This window comes from Camelina sativa, chromosome 19 (assembly GCF_000633955.1).
Source record: "Camelina sativa cultivar DH55 chromosome 19, Cs, whole genome shotgun sequence".
NCBI classification, from domain to species: Eukaryota; Viridiplantae; Streptophyta; class Magnoliopsida; order Brassicales; family Brassicaceae; genus Camelina; species Camelina sativa.
Genome location: NC_025703.1, coordinates 14,566,943 through 14,579,289, shown reverse-complemented (window position 1 = coordinate 14,579,289; position 12,347 = coordinate 14,566,943). Strand labels below are relative to the sequence as shown.

General features: G+C 36.6%; 1 long non-coding RNA gene across 3 annotated transcripts; it reads right to left on the bottom strand.

Annotated features, from left to right (window-relative positions):
• LOC104766354 lies at positions 9,330-11,246 on the bottom strand. 3 transcript variants are annotated; one of them, XR_764010.2, is made up of 6 exons: positions 10,791-11,246; positions 10,593-10,669; positions 10,218-10,265; positions 10,070-10,134; positions 9,888-9,998; positions 9,330-9,792 (listed from the first exon to the last, which is right to left on the bottom strand). It is a non-coding gene; the product is annotated as an uncharacterized LOC104766354 (long non-coding RNA). The 3 variants fall into 3 exon arrangements; XR_764011.2 differs by having other exon boundaries at positions 10,796-11,246; XR_764012.2 differs by lacking the exon at positions 10,593-10,669.

Genomic DNA, 12,347 nt, shown 5'->3' with positions numbered 1-12,347 from the left:
GGTTTTGCAAGTCTGAAGGAGATACTTACTAATACGCTAGTGTTGACATTGCCAGAGCAGGGAGAGCCCTATGTGGTTTATACAGATGAATCCAGAGTTGGTTTGGGGTGTGTTGATGGAGCATGGGAAGGTGATTGCATATGTTTCGCAATGGTTGCAGAAGCACGAAGACAATTATCCTACTCATGATATAAAGATGGTTGTTGTAGTTTTGCCCTGAAGATTTGAAGATCTTCTCTTTATGGTACAAAGGTGCAGGTGGTTACAGATCATAAGAGTCTGAAGTATAAATTCACACAGCCTGAACTGAATTTGAGGTAGAGGCGGTGCACGAAGCCAATGGCGGATTATGATCTGGAGATAGCCTATCACGCTGGTAAGGCTAACTTGGTTGATGATGCTCTGAGTCGGAAGCGGGCGGCTTCGGCTCAGCAGCAGGACATGGAGACTTTGGTAGGAGCGATTAGTGCATTGAGGTTATGTGTTATTTCTCAGGAGTCGTTGGTTTTGGAGGTGGTTGATAGAGCAGATCTTCTGAGCAGAGTGTGATTGGCTCAAGAGAAGGATTTGAGGTTGGTGAATGCCTATAGTGAGGTGGATTCAAAGTATCAGGTCTCAACTAATGGTACCATTTTGGTGCACAGGCTAATTTGTGTGCCCAATGATGAGGAGTTGAGGTAGGATATCTTGAGGGAGGCTCATGCGAGCATGTTCTCTATTCATCCAAGAGCGACCAAGATGTATCGTGACCTCAAGAGTTATTGTCACTGGGTCGAGATGAAGAAGGATGTAGCTAGTTGGGTCACGAGGTGCAATGTGTGTCAGCTAGTGAAGGCTGAGTATCAGGTTCCAGGCGGATTACTGAAGAGTCTGGCCATTAGGAAGACTGATGGAGCAGCGGTCTTGGCTAAGAAGTATGTGAAGGAGATAGTCAGATTGCATGGTGTGCCAGCGAGTATTGTGTCCATGGGATTCCAAGTTCACTTCGGTATTCTAGAGGGCGTTTCAGGTAGAGATGGGCACTAAGGTGTGTATGAGTACAGCTTATCATCCCCAGACAGATGGGCAATCGGAGAGGACGATCCAGACGCTGGAGGATTTGCTGAGAATGTGTGTGCTGGATTGGGGTGGCCATTAGGCAGATCACCTGAGATTGGTAGAGTTTGCTTACAACAACAGTTATCAGGCGAGTATTAGGATGGCTCCTTATAAGGCGTTGTATGGGAGGCCATGTCGTACGCTGTTATGGTGGACTCAGGTGGGGGAGAGGAGCATGTACGGTGCGAGTTTTGTTCAGGAGACCTCGGAGTAGATTCGGGTTCTAAAGCTGAACATGAAGGAAGTTCAGGATCGGTAGAGGAGTTATGCTGATAAGAGGAGGAGAGATCTTGTGTTTCAGGTGGGAGACAGAGTGTACCTCAAGATGGCCATATTGCAGGGTTCGAACAGGTCATTGACAGAGACTAAGTTGAGTCCAAGGTATATGGGTCTGTTCAGAGTGATTGAGCAAGTGGGACCGGTAGCATATAGGCTGGAGTTGCCTGAGGTTATGCGTGCGTTCCACAAGGTTTTCCATGTGTCTATGTTGCAGAAGTGTCTCCACGAGGATGATCAGCTGTTGTCTAAGATTCCTGAGGATCTTTAGCCTAACGTGACCGTGGAAGCGAGACCAGTGAGGGTTCTCGAGAGGAGAATTAAGGAACTTCAGAAGAAGAAAATTTCCTCTAATGAGAGTCCTTTGGTATTGTGATGGTGTTGAGGAGCAGACATGGGAGCCAGAGGCGAGGATGAAGGCAAGGTTCAAGAAGTAGTTTGAGAAGCAGGTCGCGACTTGAACTTGTCTAGCGTGGTCCCAGTTGTAGTCCGTGGCTGGAGCAGGAATGGAGTATTCCAGCCCATCTCTCTTGTTACTTGGTCGCTTAGGGGTGGTTGGTCGTGCGACTAAGTAACGAGATGAGGTGGTGTTCGGGATACCAAATTTTGCAGGGCAGTGGTTAAAGAGGGAAAGTTTAATGAAATAGAAGTTTCTAAAAGAGGAAAGTTTCCAATTGTGGAAAGTTCGAAAATGGAAAGTTTTATGTGAGATAGAATTTGTCCATTTTTTTGTGGTTGTGAGCCTGGGTGGGGCTTATGTGGCCTTTGTGGTGGATTTTTGAGTCATTGTGTGCCCGTGTTTGGCGGTGTTTCGAGACATTGTGTGGCCTTTGTGGCGGGCTGTTTAGCCCTTGTGTGGCCTTTATGGCGGGCTGTTTAGCTATTGTGTGGCCTTTGTGGCGGGATGTTTAGCCAATATTGCCTGTTTAGGCAGTCCTTTGGGACAAGTGGTCTTTGTGACGGTCTTTTGAGACGTGTGGCCTGTTTAGGAAATCCTTCGGGATAAGTGATCTTCGTAACGGTCCTTCGGAATGTATGGTCTTCGTGACGGTCCTTCGGGACAAGTGGTCTTCGTGACGGTCCTTTGGGACAAGTGGTCTTCGTGACGGTCCTTTGGAATGTATGGTCTTCGTGACGGTCCTTCGGAATGTATGGTCTTCGTGACGGTCCTTCGGGACAAGTGGTCTTTGTGACAGTCCTTCAGGATGAGTGGTCTTCGTGACGGTCCTTTGGGACAAGTGGTCTTTGTGATGGTCTTGTTTAGGACATTCTTTGGCCTTGGTGGCGGTCCTGCTTAGGACATTTGTTTGGCTTTTGTGGCGTTCCTGATTAGGAAATTTGTTGGCCTTTGTGGCGGCCCTTGTGGCATTTTGATGATCCTTGTGTGGTCATGAGGTATTCCAGTGTGGGGATTTATTGTTGGTAGGACATTGTGTTGTTTTACGCAAACCACAGGAAGGTAACCTGGTAGGGATAGAACTCAGACATGTTAAGAATTGTTTGCTCTAAGGACAGTTGGCCATGTACGACTCTTGGGGGACTTTGGTTCTCCTATTACCACCATATTCCGAGACTTTGTAGCTTGTGAGTATGGTTGGTATATCGACTTCGAATGACGATCTGGGGGCGCACTGTAGGGTGGCAATCCGAGAGACGAATATTCGACTTCCTTATATATTACTGCATTCAAGCTTAGGCCCAATAAGGAGCCAATATTATGGCATGCAGGTTTCGGCCTGATGAGGAGCCAATAAAAACTCAAGTTTGAGACCTATGAGTAAAGGAAAGTCCAAAAGCCGAGAGCAAATAATGTCTGGAACGTGAGTTGATCGCCTAAAGGTGACCTTCGTAGATCGGTCGGAGGAGTGCGGGCCGTAGAGATGGTTGCACGTTGTCCTTGGCTGATGGTTGTCCGAGATTCGAGGACGAATCTATGTTGGTGGGGGAGAATTATAACATCCCCGAACCAAACTCTGCGTTTTGGGGATGGGTGTCAATCGACACCAAGGGTAGTATCGGTCGACACCAATATTTTTTGGTTAGACCAGTTCGTTTTAATTGAAGATTTGGATCGGTTTGGTTTAAAAAAACCATAGAACCGGGGTATTTAAGTGGAAAGTCGACCTAGGTCGTGACTTCATTGTTTTTGGCCGCTTTCAGAGAAAAAATATAGAGAAAGAGAGAAGAAGCGTTCTTGGGAGATTTTGGAGTTTTTTGGTGCTTTTCCTTGGAGATCTTTCTGTGGGAGTGAAGATCCAGGGCTGGAGACTTGTTAGAAACTTGCTAGGAGGGTTGGATTCGTCGTTGTTGGTCAGAAACTTCCTGCAAAGAGGTGAGTGCATGACCATGGCTGATCTAAGCCTTAGATTTCCTTTTGTGTTGTTGTTGTGTTTTTCTTGCTGGATATGGTTGCTATAGGCTTCCTATTTCGGAATGAGTTTTGGACGGATTGGAGGTGATGGGAAGCGAGATTCGACTATCGGCTTCGAGCGGATCACGTCTGCAGAATCATTGTCAATCAACACCTCCCTTCCAGTGAAGAAGATACTTTTTTCCTGGTTTGTATGTCTTGTTTGTTAATTGTTTTGGCATATGTATCTCAGTTGCTTGTGTTTATAGCCCAGTAGATGGGAGGATTGCCTCACTGAGTATTTATCAAATACTCATGCATCTCAATTTGTGTTTGTGGTACATGTAAAGGCAAAGTGTGATCGTGGAATCAAGGCAATGAAGAGGAGGATGTTCTAGGGACTTGTTTGATTGTTGTCTGGCTTCTGTTAGGTTGCTAGAGTTGGATCAATAGAATATTGCTAGGTTGCTGGTTCTTTGTTTCCCGTTGTTTGGTTATAGGATAATTGCTATGATTTAATATTGGTTATTTTATTATTAGATATTGATATTTTTTATTAATTTCCGCTATTTGGTTTGATTGTGGTTAGGTGGATAGTGGGTATGGGACCACTAGCTTAGATTATTATTATTATTATTATTATTATTATTATTATTATTATTATTATTATTATTATTATTATTATTATTCAAAAAAACGGGTCGGGTCGTTTCACCAATCAACAAAAAAAATACGTAAATCTAAAAAATAGTAACACTCAAAAATTCAATGAATATATATTAACTCTAAAAGAATTTACACATTGATATGTTTTTTAAAACATAAATCATCTTTATATTATTATACTTTAAAACATAAATCATCTTTATAAATCAGCTTTAACTAGATTTCCTATAAGATACTCAACTGCTCTCGGATCTGACATCAAGAGTTCTTTAAAAATCACAGTAAGTCTGGTTACCAACTCATTCTGGTGACTATGGCTAGACTCCAATCCAATGTGGAAGAACAATGAACTACAACTAAAACAGTCGCCTATAAATGCATAATTATATACAATAAAATATATATTTAATTTATATAAAACAATTATAAAAAGAACATATTTACGAGAAAGAAAACCAATTTGGAGAGTATGAACATGTACTTAATATGTGCCAAATTTGAATATTTCTGTTTTGAAATGCATAATTATATACAATAAAATATATGTTTAATTTTAATTTATAATAGTTTAACCTGATATTTTTCAAAAAAACATAATAAATATTTACCAGATCAAAAAATCCTATTAAATTATGATAAAAAATATAGTAACGTATGAATTACACAATAATAACATCTCTACCAAATTGTTTTGATGCCGAACTCTTGTTTATGTCGAATATCATGTATAAGCACATCGATAGAGATATCATAATGTTGGCCATTGATTGTATTATATTGAGCATTTTGAGCATTTTAGCTATATTTTGAGCATTCTAACTATATTTTGAGCATTTTCTATATTGATCAAAATCTATTTATTAATTTATTGTTTAACATATATGATAAGATACATATTTTTTCTTGAATAAATGGTGAATAATATTCAAAGAAAAAATAACTTGCTCACATCAACTGTTTTCTTAGTTTTGAAAGAAATATAACTTTTTTTTTCTTCAAAAAAAGCCCCACAACCAGACTTTGTATCATTTTTTCATATCTTCGATCACTCATCAATTGAACTAAACGTTGGTTCCAAACATGTTTATCTATCCAACAAGAGTGAGACAAGCTACAATACAAAGGAAGTTTGAGAATCAGGATCTAGAGTCTCGTTAGATATTGGTTTATGTTTTATTTTTACTTTTGGAACTCTTATTTGTTGCATATTGGTTAGGTTGCTAATTTTGTTGTTGGACTTGGTTATCTTCTTTATGATGATTTGGTTTTGGATTATTGATAGTTATCTGGTTTATGATGTTTTGGTTAGTTGCTTTGTTGGTTGGTATGTTCAATTCGGAAGTTAGTTAATATGTATAGAACTATTAATTATTGATTTTTAAAAAAGGGTCTTCAATTTTTTACAAAAAGGAAGGAATAACTTGATTCTCTGAAATCATGATTCGATTGAAGAACATGTCCTCAATATAGATAAATTTTGTTCTCACAATCAGACAATATGTTAGCATGTATGCGGTGACAACATCACTATACTAAGTGAAGAACATCAATTTCACATTTTTTCCTAGTATGAAGTTTCTTGAAACCTACTATAACTTGTAAATAATTTGTGAAGGTATGAAGCAAAAGATGATTAATTTTTTTGATCTGGTAAATATTTATTATGTTTTTTGAAAAATATCAGGTTAAACTATTATAAATTAAAATTAAATATTTATTTTATTGTATATAAATTATGCATTTCAAAACATGAATATTCAAATTTGGCACATATTAAGTACATGTCCCTACTCTTCAAATTGGTTTTTTTTCTTGTGAATATGTTCTTTTTATAATTGTTTTATATGAACTAACCCTTACTTTCATATTCATGGTGTTGCCTCTTCAGCCATTGTTGAATTGTTGTCTGGGAAATTTGTTGCTATGTCTAAGCACAAATACGCCACTCACGTTGTTCAATTATGCTTGAAACATGGCAGTGAGCATAACTTTTTGACGATCGTAGGTGAGTTGGCTGCAAAAGTTGTTGGATTTGCTACTCACCAACATGTCAATCATGTTCTCCAACATATTTTGAAGAGGTCAAATATGATGGGTATTCTTTTCTATGAAAGACTACACTCAGAGATGGAGAAAAGAAAGCTTTATCTCCAGAATCATCTCCATGGCAAACAAGTTCTGGAGAATATAGGTAAAAAGGTAAATCTAAAAGAATGTATCATTGTCGATGTCATCAATTCATCATCCTTATATATAATATAGGTAGAAAAATCTTGAAAAGAGAAATAATTGTGTATAGAGAAATCTTAAAAAGATAACTCATTGTGTATATATATATATATATATATATATGTGGATAGAAGAGAAATGTAAACTCTATCGGACTATCCCATCATTTTGTATAGAAAAAAATCATTGTATAAACATTCATATCGATTTTTACTATATTGATAATATTTCTCTTTCTTCTCTATTATATTAATCAAATGTTATTCAATTCTTGATGTTAAATTATAAAGGGACACTTCGTAAAATTGGACCCCTAATTTGAGTCAATTGCAATGTTATATCCCTTTTTTTTTTCTCCAACATTTGATACTTTCTCCCTATTAAATCCTTGGTCATTCATTGTATTCACAAAAAGGCGATTATTTCTGATTTATTTGAATTTCTTGCGAAAATGTTTATTACATTCATATCCTCATCTTCTTCTTTTATTTACGGTTGTGCCACCGCCATCAATTTTCCAACAACCATGAACAACCAAATTTGAAGCTCTTAAAGCTTCAACAACCTGAATTTGTAACCTTAAATAACACCCAATGCTATGAGAACTTCATTTTCTTCCATCTCCTCTCCATTTTAATCCAAGAAAATTTGCAAGTGCATTTATCTTGTTATATGTCATGATTCTTGGATAGTGATTAAATTGGTGCTGGGTTTCTTCGGTGGTGACTAAAGACGACGTCCTCGGTGCTTGACATTGCGAAACAACCACAGATAAGGTTATTTTCCGGTAGATTTCGTGATTTTCCTTGATTTTTTTGCGAAATTAGACTTCATTTGTTAGTCTAACCGTCATAATATCATGTAAAGTCTACTATGTTAGTCTAACCGTCATAATATCATGTAAAGTCTACTATGTGGTCAATTTTGCAATAAAAAAATTATCGAGTTTCGAGCCGGTAGATTGAAATTTCAGTCTCCTTAATTTCATTTGAAAACAAAAAAATATGGTTCAGACTGCATTATAATCTTTCCGTCAGATACTTCATTTCCAGTCTACTAAGGTGTATTTTTGCAATTGACCAAATTCTTGACTTTTTAGTTATGACTGTCGGACGAAGTCTTCTTACGATAATAAACGAGTAGACTTCTATAGTGACTATTTTGGAGTTGACCAAAATATTTAAGCATTGACCGTAATATTATTATATTAAAATAATTAGTTGACTGCAAAAGAAGTCTACTAATTAAAAAATTAAAATATTGGTCAACCCCAAAAATGACCACGGCAGACTGCAAACGAAGTCATCATTCCTGGAGACTTCGTACGTAGTCTACTTGGCGAAAGTCAAACTTGGTCAATTGCAAAACTAACCACGACGAAGTTTACATTTTCTTGTTGACGGATAGATGAAGTCTACTTGTTAGACAGAAGTCTACTGTAAAGTCAATGGGTTGGTCAATTGCAAAAATAACCAGAGTAGACTATAATCGAAGTTAACTTGTAGAAACTTTCTAAAAAGTCTACTCTGTTATATGTTTTTAATTGCAAAAGTGACCAAAAAATTAACAAAGGAAGACAACAAAAGAAGTCAACTATCCTAGTAGACTTCATACAGTGTCTGATTTATTAAATTGTAATTGCAAAAATAGACCACACAAAATAGACTTCATAGAGGCTAGTTTATGTCTAAAATGTTGACATCAACATGAAGTCGTCATAATTTGAAAACCAATTTATTGCAAATTGGTGAATAATTTTTAAGATTTTCTTGTTGTATTCTTTGATATATGTTATGTACTTGCTTCTATATGTTTTTGACATGATTATATATTATACATATAGAGAAATCAAGTTTTTGGTTTTCTTAGGCAGTTAGGTCATTAACTTAGACTTATTTTCGAAGTCAACGTGTTGGAGTTCTGTGTGAAGTCTGTATTGATGACAAGAAAAATAATCTCGGTTTTAGAAAACCAATTCCGGTTTATTTGAAATAGTACCAGAAAAATATAAAGAAACCAACTTTTCTGGCAGACTTCTTTACCAACTAACGTCAAATCAATTAAATCAATTTAAACCTTGTAATGATTATGTCAACGACTTCTTTGGCAGACTTCTGCACGGGAAACTGAATCGTCTGCAAATTAATCAAATCAATTTAATATTTGTAATGATTATACTGAAGACTTATCCGAAAGACTTCAGTCTCCAATACTACAATGAAGTGTATTCTTAGCTATTAATTGTTACATTAAATTACAAATTTCTAGGATTTTTTTTTTCAGTTTTCCTATATCAAACTTGGTTAGTGTTTTTTACTATCTATTTTATTATAATATATTATTATTGGTATGAAAGAATCAAATATTAGATAATAAAGACTTTTGCTGTGAAAGAATCAAGGGAATGAAACTTTGTCCTTTTTATTACGGACTCTTAAATAACATGATCACTTCTCGTGCTAATATGTGTCTATTTTAAACACAAACCACACACATGTTCTTTGCTCATTCGTAGACTTATGTTACAAGAGTTTATGTACAATGGCGTTCTTCGGTTTGTTTGCTCCCACCACCTGCACATTGTCTATTTTTAACATTGTACTTAAACACCTCCCACATGTATAATACAGTCTAAACCAGATACAAGACTCGATGATATGTACGAAAAGCAACTCAAGTTTTCTTCATTTTGGCCACAACAACATTTCAGTGAAATTGTCAAGGTCCTGCAGGTATTGTATATTTGTAGTCTCTCAACAACAACCATGAAACTTCAGCTCAAGAAACATCATCATACAAACTAACACAATTCACATAACATGAGCAAAGACAAAGCAAAAATCAGAACGAGTTCATCTCCAAAGTGAAAGAAGCATTAATAATCTAAATTTACATAAAATGATATAGCAAACTGAACAACAAATGAGCTTCAATCTCCACCTTCTCAGTGACACTCTCTTCGAATCTTCCGCCCCACAGCTTGGTCTCCTTTAAGGTTGTGTTGTCATCGTGGCTCATTAAATGAAACGGCGGCAGACTCCGTAACTTGCTTCCAATCCCGGCGAGAGAGAGATAGAACGGTGTGTGGATGAGGCAGAAGGGGAACACGATGCAAAAAATATTTTTAGAACAATCAAAGTGAGGTTATCAAAGTGTGGTTGTGAAACTAACACCTGACTCATGGATGAAACAAAAACCAACCAAGTTCATTGTGAGCGAAACCAATAATAGACAATGAAACGTTAAGTTGGATTTGGAGGCCACTGACCTTACTGCTGCTTGATCCACTTTCACTTGTAGTTGGTGCCAATTGTCCTACTACCTTGATGATATTCTCTGTTGAAGAGGTTCTCAAATTCCTCTTGTAAGTGCTGACGACCTGCAAACAACTTTACAAGAAATCAATTGGAAACAGAACCATAGATCTTTTGAACGAAAATAAAACTTTACCTTGTCAGTCTAATGGCCGTTCTTCTTTCTATTGGCTCCTTGTTATCTTGGTCTTAAAGAAGTTCCTGAATAAAACAGGTTAGAATTTTCAAGAGGTTTGTTTTCTTAATTATAGACTGAGGGTGTAGTTTGCACCTAAAAACCTTACTTGTTTGTGAGGACGTTTCTTTACTTGTCCAGGTGATGTCTCTAAACCCTGCAAAAGTAACTCAATTTTCAAAAATAACAAATCTGAGAATTTCATCAATCTTAACACTACCTGAATCTCCTTCTGCCAGAAAGAATCTATTTTTAGTCGGAAGCTAAGAGAAGTCAATTTCAAAATAATCCATTAGCAAACAAATCACTCACAACAAAGCAGTTACAAACAGGGTATAAGCCAATTTGCAACAAAATCAGAACTCAATAAAGAGCAGAGACTTAATACGAGATCCCAAACTCAAATCCAAAACGCAAGACCAGTCAAAAGCCTCTCGATGGTATTGTAGTATAATCAATTCTGACAATTTTGAGAAATTTAAACCTTGAGAAACGAGGATGAGGAAGAACCCTAATCAATTCTCCATTTGAGAATAAGATTGTCGAAGCCGCTCGAAAAGACTGAGCCAGAGTCAAAGAGTGAGAGGGAGAGCAAAAATGTGTGAGAAAGACGGTGAGAGGGACGACGAGAGAGTGAGAGAGCGAGGGGAGATCGAATGAAAAGAGAATGAGAGACCCTAACCTCACCCGTACCACCAAGAAGAGCTTCATCGTTGCGGGTGCTCTGACGCATCTGTCGATAAGATTCTTTGGTGCTCCGACTTTGCCGATGAATCCACCTCATAGTTTATTCTTCTATGTCGCCTTCCTCGGCTTCACCTCTCAGCATAACCAAAATCCTCCGGGATTGAAAATTTCAATTAGGGATCGGAGTACCAATAGCTTATTGTAAGGCAAGATTTCAAAAAGAGAGACATAGGATAAGACAAAGAAAAGAATAAGACATTACCCGTCTAAAACTCGAGATTAGGGTTTGGACATCTAAAAGGTCGATCTCTACACCATGTTTGACAGAGAGAAGAGCTGTAGATGACAAAGATGAAGAAGAAAGGTGATTATGATGAGAGACAGAGATTTTTTCGGTTTAAAATCGCTTATCGCGAGAGAGAGGCAGAAGGTGGAAGAGGAAGAAATGAAAGTGATTAGGGTTAGGCTGAATGAAAATTAGGTATATATAACTCGGTTAATTAAAACCGATCGGTTATGCTCCGCTGAACCAAACCGAACCGGTAACCGAATTATCAAATTAATTTCGCCGATCGGTTTGTTGATTCTCTGCTGCCGAAAACCGAACATCTCGGTTTAATCGGTTCGGTTTTCTCGGATCTGACCGAATGCCCATGAATTAATAGTTGATGGCATAACAAAGTCAACCACCAATAGTTTACAGAGAAGTCTACTTAAACAAACCCTAAATCAAATAATTTTAACCTAAACAGCATTTTCTCCCTTAATTTGATTCGTTTATATGTAAATTTCTTTTATTCCAATGCAGGAAGTTTATGTGGTTATTATTTGGTCGTTAAGTTTATCAAATTATTTTCTATAATTTTTTAATTAAAATTTAAACTATAATGAAGGAGTAGACATATTTTTATGTCTTCTAGTTGACGTCAATTTGTAATTCACCTTACTATAGCAGACTTCCTCCGGGTTACATCTGTCATTTTGACTTCTGTTTTTTGTTTGGTCGTAAGGGAGTCAAGTGTAATTTCATTACCTTTAGTGGTTATGTTTCTCAAATATCCAATATGGAGTCTACAATTTCATTCAAATGCAAATAAAGGTATAAAAAATGCAATTGTCCCAATTATAAATTCAAGTTACAATTATTCTTGGTGCATATTGTTTATTTAGGATTTTAAATAATATAAATAATTAAAATAGTTTGAGTCATCTATATTATACTCATTCTGTCCCTAATAGATTGATGTTCTATTATATATTTTCATCCTTTAAAAGATTGATTTTGTAGATAAAAAATCTAAAATAATATTTTTACCTTATGTTTTTTCTCAAATGTTGTATTTTGAGTAAAAGTTAGACTAAACCTTCTCATATTTTATATAAGATTTTTTTTTTTTTCAGTTTATAAATATTTTTATAGTAACCGATTGTATCTATGATCCACTACCGTTGAAAACTTGGATATAAAAGTGCTCTTTGTACATCAAATGGATTCATAATATATCACCAATGGTGAGGCACCATGCCAGCTAGAAGGATGAGGTTTGATTGA